At 44.9% G+C, this 12,432-nt stretch overlaps 1 non-coding gene across 1 annotated transcript; it reads left to right on the top strand.

The window, feature by feature from the left end:
* The first annotated feature begins 11,804 nt into the window (after window positions 1–11,804).
* Window positions 11,805–11,878, top strand: Trnat-ugu. Its single transcript has one exon. It is a non-coding gene; the product is annotated as a tRNA-Thr (tRNA).
* Window positions 11,879–12,432: the final 554 nt, after the last annotated feature.

The raw sequence follows: 12,432 nt of genomic DNA, 5'->3' as shown, positions 1-12,432 counted from the left end.
AACAGCGTCCTTTCTTGGTTTCTTCGCCAGAGTAGATCTGATACCACGATCGGAATATCCATTTTTTATGAATACCGTCGTCATATGGTTAATCTCGGAGCCGAGATGATCCTTGTCCGAAATAGCCCTTGCTCTGTGTACCAACGTATTCAGCATAGCTCTCTTCTGAGCTGGGTGGTGAAAACTACGCGCGTTTGGATATAAATCTGTATGCGTTGGCTTTCTGTACACAGAATATCCGAGACGTCCATCTGATTTTCGCTCCACCAGCACATCTAAGAAGGGTAACTTTCCATCCTTCTCCACCTCCACTGTAAATCTTGTGTTATGATGTATACCATTCAAATGATCAACAAACTGCTGCAGTGTCTCATTGCCATGTGGCCAGATTAAAAATGTATCGTCAACATACCTGAAGAAGCAGGATGGACGTAAGGGAGCACTGTTCAACGCTCGTTCTTCGAAATCCTTGTTCCGGTGGAAGATACGTTAAACTGTTGGCTGCTCATTTCTCTCCTGAAATACTGAAATTATTCCGACACACTTTGACGACCACCTATTTTTTGTATGGTGGAAAATATTATGAAATGACTGACGGAACAGCATGGGTTCGCCACTGTCAGCAGCCATAGCTAACTTCTTCATGGAGGATTTCGAAGAACGAGCGTTGAACATTGCTCCATTACGTCCATCCTGCTTCTTACGTCCATCTGCTAGAAACATCCCCCAGGCTGTGGCTAAGCCATGTCTCCGCAATATCCTTTCTTCCATGAGTGCTAGTTCTGCAAGTTTCGCAGGAGAGCTTCTGTGAAGTTTGGAAGGTAGGAGACGAGGTACTGGCGGAATTAAAGCTGTGAGGACGGGGCGTGAGTCGTGCTTGGGGCCGGCACGGTAGCTCAGCGTGTTCGGACAGAGGGTTACGTTCCCTCTGTAATAAAAAAAACTGAGTTAATCGATCATCAACGAACTTAATCGGATGTCTTACGACGTCCGCCCCGAGCAGATACAACGAACAAACGCGGACAAAATGAGAATTAAAAAAAAAAAAAAAAAAAAAAAAAAGTTGGTAGAGCACTTGCCCGCGGGAGGCAAAGTCCCGAGTTCGAGTCTCGGTCCGGCACACAGTTTTAATCTGCCAGAAAGTTTCATCTCAATGCATGTTCGTGATATTTTTTGATGGAGAAAAAAAGACGTTATGTCGCCTCAGCCACCTTTTTCGTCCGACATGACCTTCTGCGACATCTTTCTGTTCCCAAGGTTGAGTATGTAGTTTTTCCACCATTGGTAAGATAATAGCAGAACCCTTGAAGCAGCTCAACATAACAAAAAGTGAGTTCCGGAAGTGCTTCCAGGATTGGAAAAAACGCTGGCACAAGTGTGTTATATCTGCGGGGGATTACTTTGAAGGGGACAATGTTAATGTTGATTCTTTAACAAAAACAAAAACTCCTGCTACTTTTTGATCAGACCTCGTATCTCCCATATTTTATTCAAGAGCGTGTTTGAAACAGAGGCTGTCAAGTCATTCTATATGGGATTTTACACTGGTGTAAGAATAGAATAATTTTGTAAATGATGATTCCGCTTTTCGTTCTATTCACCGAGGTGATGTAAAAGTTTAACAAAATTTCGTTTATTCGTCATTCGCTTTTTAGGGCGTGCTGACAGCTGGTTGTTGCTGTTGTAAATATACAGATAGAGAGGTCATATGCAAGATTTCACGTATAGTGAATGTTTCTGTTGTAGGTCTACCATTAATACTACGTTGTCCTCCTCTTGGGCTGCGGGCAGCAAAGTTGTGCCACAGAGTCTCACATTCATAGTGGCGGTGCCCTGTTTGAATTTCCGTGGTTTCGTCCCTTATAGGTACGATACGCAGGGAGTTTGACTGCTTACCTTCCCGCCAACAGCAGCAGGCGTATGCAGTGACTATTATAAACTGTTATGGCATTGAGGTAACACAAAACTTTGTCCACATGTGTAATTAGTCATTACCCTTAACCACGAGCATAGGCATCCGCAAAGAGGAGGCGGAGCGAGGAGGGGAGGAGAAGGGGGAACTTGCCCCTCCTGGAATCTGGGTGCAAAGTTCTTATTCATTACAGACTTGTGTCGAATTTCCAGCAATGATTGCGACCCTATGAAACTGCAGATTAATATTTCCTAGCGCGACGGTAAATACTGTGATTACAGCAGTGATTACGTCTTGGGATTTTACTTTTTTCACGCCATTCAGGAGAAACTGTGCTGATTATGTGGCATAGTGGCAGTTTTGATGCTGTTTTGGAGTCGGGGAGGATGCAAAACCTTACAGAACAGCCCTGAAACAATGTTACCAATCTTGTTGTGTTTGCCTCTTCCTCGTACAGCCCTCTTCAGGCTGCAAAAAGGAACCGGTCCAGTATCCTGAAGCGGGGATTTCAGTACAACATGAGCGTGACAGCAGTGTACATACGGGTCACCTGTCCCCAACTTCCACAAGGACGCTTACTTACTGCACAATGGAATCTGTTTAGTTTGCCGCTTGTCTGCGCATAGAGTTGTAAAACTACGGTAGGCTGCCGTAGAGTATCATAAGTGTAGACTACGGTAGTTATCCTAGCACTTTGGGCAGTGAAGGTAGTACCAACATTACCTGTCCATTACGTGTACTGCATACCTATCAAGCGTTATTCCGTAACGATGGCATTCTTTACGGATGCAATCAGTGTCTTACTACACTCCTGGAAATGGAAAAAAGAACACATTGACACCGGTGTGTCAGACCCACCATACTTGCTCCGGACACTGCGAGAGGGCTGTACAAGCAATGATCACACGCACGGCACAGCGGACACACCAGGAACCGCGGTGTTGGCTGTCGAATGGCGCTAGCTGCGCAGCATTTGTTCACCGCCGCCGTCAGTGTCAGCCAGTTTGCCGTGGCATACGGAGCTCTATCGCAGTCTTTAACACTGGTAGCATGCCGCGACAGCGTGGACGTGAACCGTATGTGCAGTTGACGGACTTTGAGCGAGGGCGTATAGTGGGCATGCGGGAGGCGGGGTGGACGTACCGCCGAATTGCTCAACACGTGGGGCGTGAGGTCTCCACAGTACATCGATGTTGTCGCCAGTGGTCGGCGGAAGGTGCACGTGCCCGTCGACCTGGGACCGGACCGCAGCGACGCACGGATGCACGCCAAGACCGTAGGATCCTACGCAGTGCCGTAGGGGACCGCACCGCCACTTCCCAGCAAATTAGGGACACTGTTGCTCCTGGGGTATCGGCGAGGACCATTCGCAACCGTCTCCATGAAGCTGGGCTACGGTCCCGCACACCGTTAGGCCGTCTTCCGCTCACGCCCCAACATCGTGCAGCCCGCCTCCAGTGGTGTCGCGACAGGCGTGAATGGAGGGACGAATGGAGACGTGTCGTCTTCAGCGATGAGAGTCGCTTCTGCCTTGGTGCCAATGAAGGTCGTATGCGTGTTTGGCGCCGTGCAGGTGAGCGCCACAATCAGGACTGCATACGACCGAGGCACACAGGGCCAACACCCGGCATCATGGTGTGGGGAGCGATCTCCTACACTGGCCGTACACTACTGGTGATCGTCGAGGGGACACTGAATAGTGCACGGTACATCCAAACCGTCATCGAACCTATCGATCTACCATTCCTAGACCGGCAAGGGAACTTGCTGTTCCAACAGGACAATGCACGTCCGCATGTATCCCGTGCCACCCAACGTGCTCTAGAGGGTGTAAGTCAACTACCCTGGCCAGCAAGATCTCCGGATCTGTCCCCCATTGAGCATGTTTGGGACTGGATGAAGCGTCGTCTCACGCGGTCTGCACGTCCAGCACGAACGCTGGTCCAACTGTAGCGCCAGGTGGAAATGACATGGCAAGCCGTTCCACAGGACTACATCCAGCATCTCTACGATCGTCTCCTTGGGAGAATAGCAGCCTGCATTGCTGCGAAAGGTGGATACACACTGTACTAGTGCCGACATTGTGCATGCTCTGTTGCCTGTGTCTATGTGCCTGTGGTTCTGTCAGTGTGATCATGTGATGTATCTGACCCCAGGAATGTGTCAATAAAGTTTCCCCTTCCTGGGACAATGAAATCACGGTGTTCTTATTTCAATTTCCAGGAGTGTAGATTCCCCTAGAACCAGATGCGGTGAACTGACTAGAAACTGAGTGAGGATATACAGGGTTACTCAGAATTAACTGTTCACACGTAACGGGTGTAATGCACGCCTTAAAATAAGAGTAAAATGCTAAATAACGTTTTGTCTGAAACTGCTTTGTTTACAAGATTGCAGTGCAGGAGGGATCACAAGTGGACCACAAACAACACAAAAAATTAATTCTTGCTGATTCAAAAGTAACTGTATGCAGTTCGTGAGTGTAGTGTATGCATAAAAATAAGTGTAAGCTTTGTCTAAAATTGCTTTATTTCAGAGTTACGCTGTTGAATGGGAATCACAAGTGCACCACAATCAGCACAAAATTAATTCTTAACAGAAAGCAACGACACGAAGGGACGTGATATTCAACACAACTACATACTCCCCATTTACCCCAGAACATGTTCAAAACGATGTCCATGTAGAAGGAAGATAGTGAAGTGCTCTACGTCTTCCGCGCCCGGAATGCTGCAGGCTCCGTTCATCTTATTCTGCACAGTAGCACAGTCGTTTTCAGTTTGCTGCTGTAGTTGTAGCAGATGCGACACCATACACGAGCTCCACCACGGCATCAAAGGCAGAAGTCCAGGAGGTGCCTAAAGCCGGAAATCTGGGACCGAGCAACTGGTCTTGCGCGTCCGATCCCTTTATCTGGATAACCAACATGGCTGCACCTTAAAGGAGGTGCATATGCGCGTATTCACCGCCTAAGTACGCCAACGTACCATCCACAACGACTGCAGTCTATGACCAATCGACAGAATGAATGTATGCAGTACGTCTGGTGACGCTACATTACAACAGCGCCATAAGTGTACAGCGGATCACACCGAAGTCAAGTGAACAAAGGCATTTCGTGCCAGAATCAACCGAGCAAAGTAGAGGGCCGTACAAAGCACCATTGGCCGATACGCAAGCGAACACGACTCGTTAAAAGCCGGTACTGGCCCATGATGTAATGACATTATGCGTCATAACTTGGAAATAAAGCTATTTCAGACGACACTTGATTTAACATTTTTCTCTCATTTTGATGTGTGCATTACAGTCACAGAGTGCGTGCAGTTACTTCTGAAACACCCTCTATAAAGGGCCACGTGAACTACGGAACATTTTTATTTTACACAGTTGTCCTCCTGTGTGTTACTTAAAAATAACAAGTATTTATAGAAAAAGTGACATTGTCAATATTTAATTCAAGGTGATAAATAAAATTTAAAGAATGGAAAACAAAAATATGTTAAATATCGCTTCAGTACTTCATCAAACTTATATGAAGCACGTTTCTGTTATTCATGAACAGCTCTAGCTTTTATCAGAAATAAGAGAAAACTCTTGCCTTTGATCATGATGACGAACATTCTATTGAGCACAAAATAACAACAATAATTGTGTAGATTTCTAAATGTTTGAAGATGTAAATTGTACTTGCATCGAAAGTAATTGCTTTTAGCTATATGAGATCAGGAAAGTTACGTGATCAAATAGTTTTATTACTTATAAAACACAATTATATTCTGTAATGATATAAAATACACAATGGAGTAACATTGAGTTATGCACGGTTCTAATTACGTGCAAAACAAACAAACAAAAGTTCTGGCGGGCCCCCCTCCCCCAGCTTTCTCTCTTAGACCTTCATTTATGTTTCTTTCCCTACCATTACTACCTGTCATCCTACTACTTACTACGTCATTTATGTGCTGTACCAAAACTACCGAACCGTTGTTTTGGTAGAGCGCAGCTCTAACTGTGCAGAAAAAAGACTTGTGGTGGCTTGACAAACACTGCATTCAGATTTACACGACAGAGTTATTGCAGTAGGCTCTGCACTTAATTTTTGAGCTCAAATGTTTCAGTCGAAACAGAAAACACAATTTATGCACCAAAAGAGAGGAAAAAGAGGGTGTAATTTTCTCTCCAGGATCTGGAACCTTCTCAACTCTGTGGGGCGTAACACAGTACCGCTTGCAGCCACAGAGCTACGAACTCAACAGCAAAGTCCTTGCGGCCGTTCTTTTGTGAGGACTGGAGAGACGAGGACTAACATTGTTCAGTCCCATTCACTTCTGCCGGCCAATTTGAAGGTGGTTTTGGAAGTTTCCTGGTAACCATCTTGTCGGGTACAGGCTCAAGGCTAAACTCTACTCGAAAAGGCAAAAAAAAAAGAGGTTTTCAAGCACTTTTTTTTTCACTTTTGGTTGTGCCAGTCAGTATCACAAACCGGAGAACATTACAGCGATAGAGTAAATCCATTAACATGATCACATGTTTTTAGTGAGCAAAGAAAGTGTTGTAGACGACATCAGTCTATAATGAGCGACCAGAAAGTTTACATTTGAGGGTGTTGTTGTAGCGTATTAGCACCATTCCTAAGCGGGTATATAGGGTGTCTCTCCAGAGAGACGTCAGGCGGATTTTCTCTGGTGTTCAGCAGATATTTGCAGTTTCGCTTTTGCATTGTGTAGCTTGAGTCAGCCCAAGCAAATAGTGCTCATCATGTTTTTTGTGCGATGCCCTGCGTCGACGAAGAGCGTCGCTTTATTTCTCGTTACAGGCAAAATGATTTTTAAATCGGAATTTTCCGTACCCATTCGATGGAGCTGTCCCAGCGATATTTGTTCATCGTTATGTATTAACAGGTACTCACTGACATTAAACTTCGAAAAGACTCACTATATGCAATTCAGAACCTGTAAGAGGTTTCCACCCAGCATAAAGTATGAAGAAGAGCAGATAGAAGAGGTTGACAGTCTTAAATTCCTGGGATTACAACTTGATAATAAATTCAGTTGGGAGGAGCACACCACAGAACTGCAGAAACGCCTTAACAAATCTGTTTTTGCAATTCGAGTGTTAGCAGACATAGGCGACATAAAAATGAAAAAGCTTCCACACTTTGCCTACTTTCATTCCATAATGTCATATGGTATAATATTCTAGGGCAACTCTTCAAGTCAAACAAAAGTTTTCAGAGTCCAAAAGCGTGTAATACGTATTATTTGTGGAGTAAATTCACAGACGTCCTGTAGAAACCTCTTCAAAGAATTGGGTATACTAACTACTGCCTCTCAGTATATTTACTCCTTAATGAAATTTGTCCTAAATAATACATCTCTTTTTTCAACAAGCAGCTCAGTTCATACATACAATACCAGGAACAAAAATGATCTGCACAAGGACTTAAAAGCACTAACTTTAGTTCATAAAGGTTCCACTACTCAGGAACACTCATCTCCAATAATTTCCCAGTAAACATAAAAAATTTAGTTACAAATAAAGATCAGTTTAAAAGGAGCCTGAAAGACTTACTAGTGGCCAACTCCTTCTACTCCATTGACGAATTTTTTAATAGAAACAAATGATGTAGATATTCATATTATTAGTATTGTTATTTCAGCATAAAAAAATTGACATGTTCCACATCCACCAGGATCTACTCAATACGGATCTATGGAACGAAAAACTAATCTAATCTAATCTCCAGCAGCGACAGCACTGCCCTAGCCGATGTCGACTTCTACCGTCAAACACACAGAGCTGCTGTTGGATTGCTTTTTATTCTCACTGTCTCTGTTAATATACAGGGTGTTACAAAAAGGTACGGCCAAACTTTCAGGAAACATTCCTCACACACAAATAAGGAAAGATGTTATGTGAACACGTGTCCGGAAACGCTTAATTTCCATGTTAGAGCTCATTTTAGTTTTTTCTTCCACCTACGCTCAATGGAGCACATTATCATGATTTCATACGGGATAGTCTACATGTGCTGCTAGAACATGTGCCTTTACAAGTACGACACAACATGTGGTTCATGCACGATGGAGCTCCTGCACATTTCAGTTGATGTGTTCGTGCGCTTCTCAACAACAGATTCAGTGACCGATGGATTGGTAGAGGCGGACCAATTCCATGGCCTCCACGCTCTCCTGACCTCTACCCTCTTGACTTTCATTTATGGGGGCATTTGAAAGCTCTTGTCTACGCAGCCCCGGTATCAAATGTAGAGACTCTTTGTGCTCGTATTGTGGACGGCTGTGATACAATACGCCATTCTCCAGGGCTGCATCAGCGCATCAGGGATTCCATGCGACGGAGGCTGGATGCATGTATCCTCGCTAACGGAGGACATTTTGAACATTTCCTGTAACAAAGTGTTTGAAGTCACGCTGGTACGTTCTGTTGGTGTGTGTTTCCATTCCATGATTAATGTGATTTGAAGAGAAGTAATAAAATGAGCTCTAACATGGAAAGTAAGCGTTTCCGGACGCATGTCGACATAACATATTTTCTTTCTTTGTGTGTGAGGAATGTTTCCTGAAAGTTTGGCCGTACCTTTTTGTAACACCCTGTATATCAATAAAACAAATATCGTACTAGACTAATCTGGGACCAATTACGATATAAAGGAATGGCAGACATTGGAAGCGAGTGGGCATTGATTTAAATCAATGGGGAAAGTTGAAAATTTGTGCCGAACCAGGGTTCGAATCCGGGTCACCTACTTACTAGGCAGATGTTCTGACCACTAAGCCATCCGGACACAGGGGTCAATGCAACTGCATGGACTACTCTAGCACGCCTCCCGTCAGACCCAAATTCTCAACTTATGCACACGCCACTAATGTCGTGCCCCTTGCCCATTATTCTCATTACTCGAGGTATTTTGCTGATTGCCCTATGAGTTCGAGCCTGGTGTGTATCCGCCCTGAAGAGATCATTGGCCGTCCTCGAATTAAGTATATGTATGTGGCAGATACTTGGAGAATTAACAATATATAACGGGAATGTTTGAAATGAATAGTGCCAGCCACGGGCAGGTGACAGCACTGCGTGTTCGTGACAGCGAGTAAACAGTCCGCCATTTCAATAATCATGGATCTGTGGAACGGACAACAGTGTGCGTTAGCCATAAAAATGGTACATAAAAACAGTGATAGTTTGGTAGCGGTGCAGAGGGAGTTTTGACGTTTTTGTAATTTAAGACTTCATGATGCCGTTCCGTCGAAAAACACGATAAAATGGTGGATTACTAACTTTGAAGAAACTGGATCTGCCCTCAAGAAGAAACGAACAGGAGGACCAAGAAGGGTGCGTTCTCCAGCGAACATTGATGTTGTGCGCGAGTCTGTCTTACGGAGCCCACGGCGTTCAATTCGTAAGCAAGCAGCAGTGGTGCAACAATTGAAGGACAACAATTACCGGTTACGATTAGGACTCATGAGTGGCCGAGCGGTTCTAGGCGCTATAGTCTGGAACCGCGCGACCGCTACGGTCGCAGGTTCGAATCCTGCCTCGGGCATGGATGTGTGTGATGTCCTTAGGTTAGTTAGGTTTAAGTAGTTCTAAGATCTAGGGGACTGATGACCTCAGAAGTTAAGTCCCATAATGCTCAGAGCCATTTGAACCATTTTGATTAGATTTCTGTCAACAAAACAACGACGATGAATTTCTAAATAAGTCGTGGATGTCAGATGAGGCACGTTTTCATCTCACAGGTCACGTGATTAAACAGAACTACCGTTACTGAACAAACACTAATCGTAATGACGTTCATGAGCGCCCCTTACAAGCTAGTAAAGTGACAGTATGGTGTGGTGTTTCATCACATCGGGTTATCGGACCGTATTTTTTTGCAAACACAAAAACTGTCAATGCCGATCGTTACGTGGAGATGTTGCGAGCTTCCGTTGCACCTGCTTTGAACAACTTTTCTAACATTCAAGAATCCTGGTTTCAACGGGGCGGAGCGACATCACACACTCCACGGCAATCAGTGGCATTTGTGCGAGAAGTGTCTGGCAACCGTGTGGTCTCACGATCCGGTAACATTCCCTGGCCCCCTAGATCGCCAGATTTATCCGTTGGTGATTTTTTTTCTTGTGGGGCTACCTCAAGAGCAAAGTCTACACGACTCGACCAAGAACCCTGGATCAGTTAGAACAGATAATTCGGGATGCAAATTCAGAGTATTCCAGCTGAAATGCTGCAGCGGTCGAGGAATCTCAACAGCAGATTTCGCGAATGTATTCTTACAGGAGGACGCCACCTAAGGGCATAATTTAAAAACAAAAAAGAAGATAAATGCCATCAATGTTTAGGAAATGGCAAAGTTGTAAGGTTTCAATTAATATGAATGCAATTTCTTTCCTTCATCACTTCAAATTTATTGAATTGTGGAAATGTTCACGTTTTTCTGCGTCACCCTATATTCCAAACAGCTTTAATAAAAGTCCCGATCAAAATGTTCAAATGGTACTACTAGCTCCAAGCACTATGGGACTTAACATCTGAGGTCATCAGTCCCCTAGAACTTAGAACTACCTAAACCTAACTAACCTAAGGACAGCACACACATCCATGCCTGAGGCAGGATTCGAACCTGCGACCGTAGCAGCAGCGTGGTTGCGATCGTTGCAGTAACGTATATGCAACGTAGCACGACTCCGCTGCGCGTATGTAACCATCGACGTGTAGGCAAGAGATTAGTCTGGCATTTGTGTGTTTCCGAGGCGCATTTGTAAATGCGGATTTTGAACTATGACGACGTTGTTACCAAGAGCGTACAAACAGGACCACCAGCCGTTATTGTTTTCCCCTGTGGAAAACTGCGACAAGAGATGTAGCTTTTTCATGATAACGCACTTCCCTCTGCCGCAAATGTCGTAACGCGGAAGTTACGCCAACACAATGGGAAACACTCAAGCACCAGATCTCAAGTCCTGATCTCTCTCCATGCCGTTATCACGCCTTCGGTCCCTTAAAAAAGGTCCTGAAGGGTCGACGATTCCTCTCGGGCAAGGATATCAGCAGACAATTACTGTCTTCTTCACGTAGCAGGACGCGGTGTTCTTCCAGACAGGGATCTTCAAGCCAGTGCGTCAGTGGGATGATATCCTCGAGGCTCCCGGCGATGTTGCCTGATTGGCATACGTATTCTGGAATGTGCCGCCTCCGAACAGAAACTTTTTAATCGCTCCTTATATTGGGTTGTGCTTAATTTCGTAGCGTTTTTCCACGAGTTTAATAAATATAACAGATACATATGAAGATAGTAACTGTTATCGAAAGAACAGATACCATTGATGACCATGCAGCTTCTCTAGAATAAATGATAATTAATTGAAACCCTCAGCTGCCGACAGGTGTTGCTGACATACCTTAATGGGGACAGCTGAAAATGTGTGCCCCGACCGGTGGCTCAGATGGATAGAGCGTTTCCACGCAAGCAGGAAATCCCGGGTTCGTGTCCCGGTCGGGGCACACGTTGTCAGCTGTCCCCATCAACGTATGTCAACAACATCTGTCGGCAGCTGAGGGTTTCAATTAATTATCATTTATTCTAGAGAAGCTGCACGGTCATCAATGATATCTGTACTTTCGAGAACAGTTACTTTCTTCATATATAGTTAAATGGCTACCCGACCATTGACCTTCGTCTGTGCGAGTGCGCACAGGTTGCCCGAACTCTTACGGGAATCGTTAACTTAAGTGGGAGCGAGTAACGAGTGCATGGCCAAAGTATCTATTAGGAACATTACGTATGTAGATTGTGGACAGTTGGGGATGTGGGTCCCACGGGAGGCGTGCAAGGGATAAGACCCTGCAGTCGCGCTATTCATCGGTGTCCTCGGTGGCTCAGATGGATAGAGCGTCTGCCATGTAAGCAGGAGATGCCGGGTTCGAGTCCCGGTCGGGGCACACATTTTCAGCTGTCCCGATCATGGTATACCAACAACACCTGTCGGCAGCTGAGGGTTTCAATTAATTATCATTTATAACAGATACACATAACATTCTCCTCCACCATTCACAAGTCTGTCAACAACGGGGTAGCTTTTCGATTCCGCGACTGTAGAAATCATGTGCTTTTGAGGCGAAGAACTCGTCAAGACATGTTCGTAGATCATTTTAATCCTGAAAGTAAGTTCCTTGAAGATTGTTCGATAGAGAGCGGGAAAGGTGAAACTGTGAGAGCGCAAGATCATGCAAATAAGGTGCGTGAGGAATGACTTCCCAATCCAACTCCTGTGTAGCCTTTTTTGTTACTCTAGTAGAAAGCGGGCAGCCATTATTATGGAGCAGCATCACCTCACGCGGCTTTCCTGGTCGTTGTTCTTGGACTGCGTCTTCAAGGAATCTTAGTTGTTGACAATAAACGTCAGTAGTGATGGTTACACCTCGGAGAAGCAATTCGTAGTACACCACACCGTCGATGTTCCATCAGATGCATAAAATCATCCTTTGTGCATAAG

Source organism: Schistocerca piceifrons, chromosome 2 (assembly GCF_021461385.2).
Source record: "Schistocerca piceifrons isolate TAMUIC-IGC-003096 chromosome 2, iqSchPice1.1, whole genome shotgun sequence".
NCBI lineage: Eukaryota > Metazoa > Arthropoda > Insecta > Orthoptera > Acrididae > Schistocerca > Schistocerca piceifrons.
The sequence above is the reverse complement of the archived record's forward strand: the minus strand, read 5'-3'. Positions and strand labels throughout refer to the sequence as shown.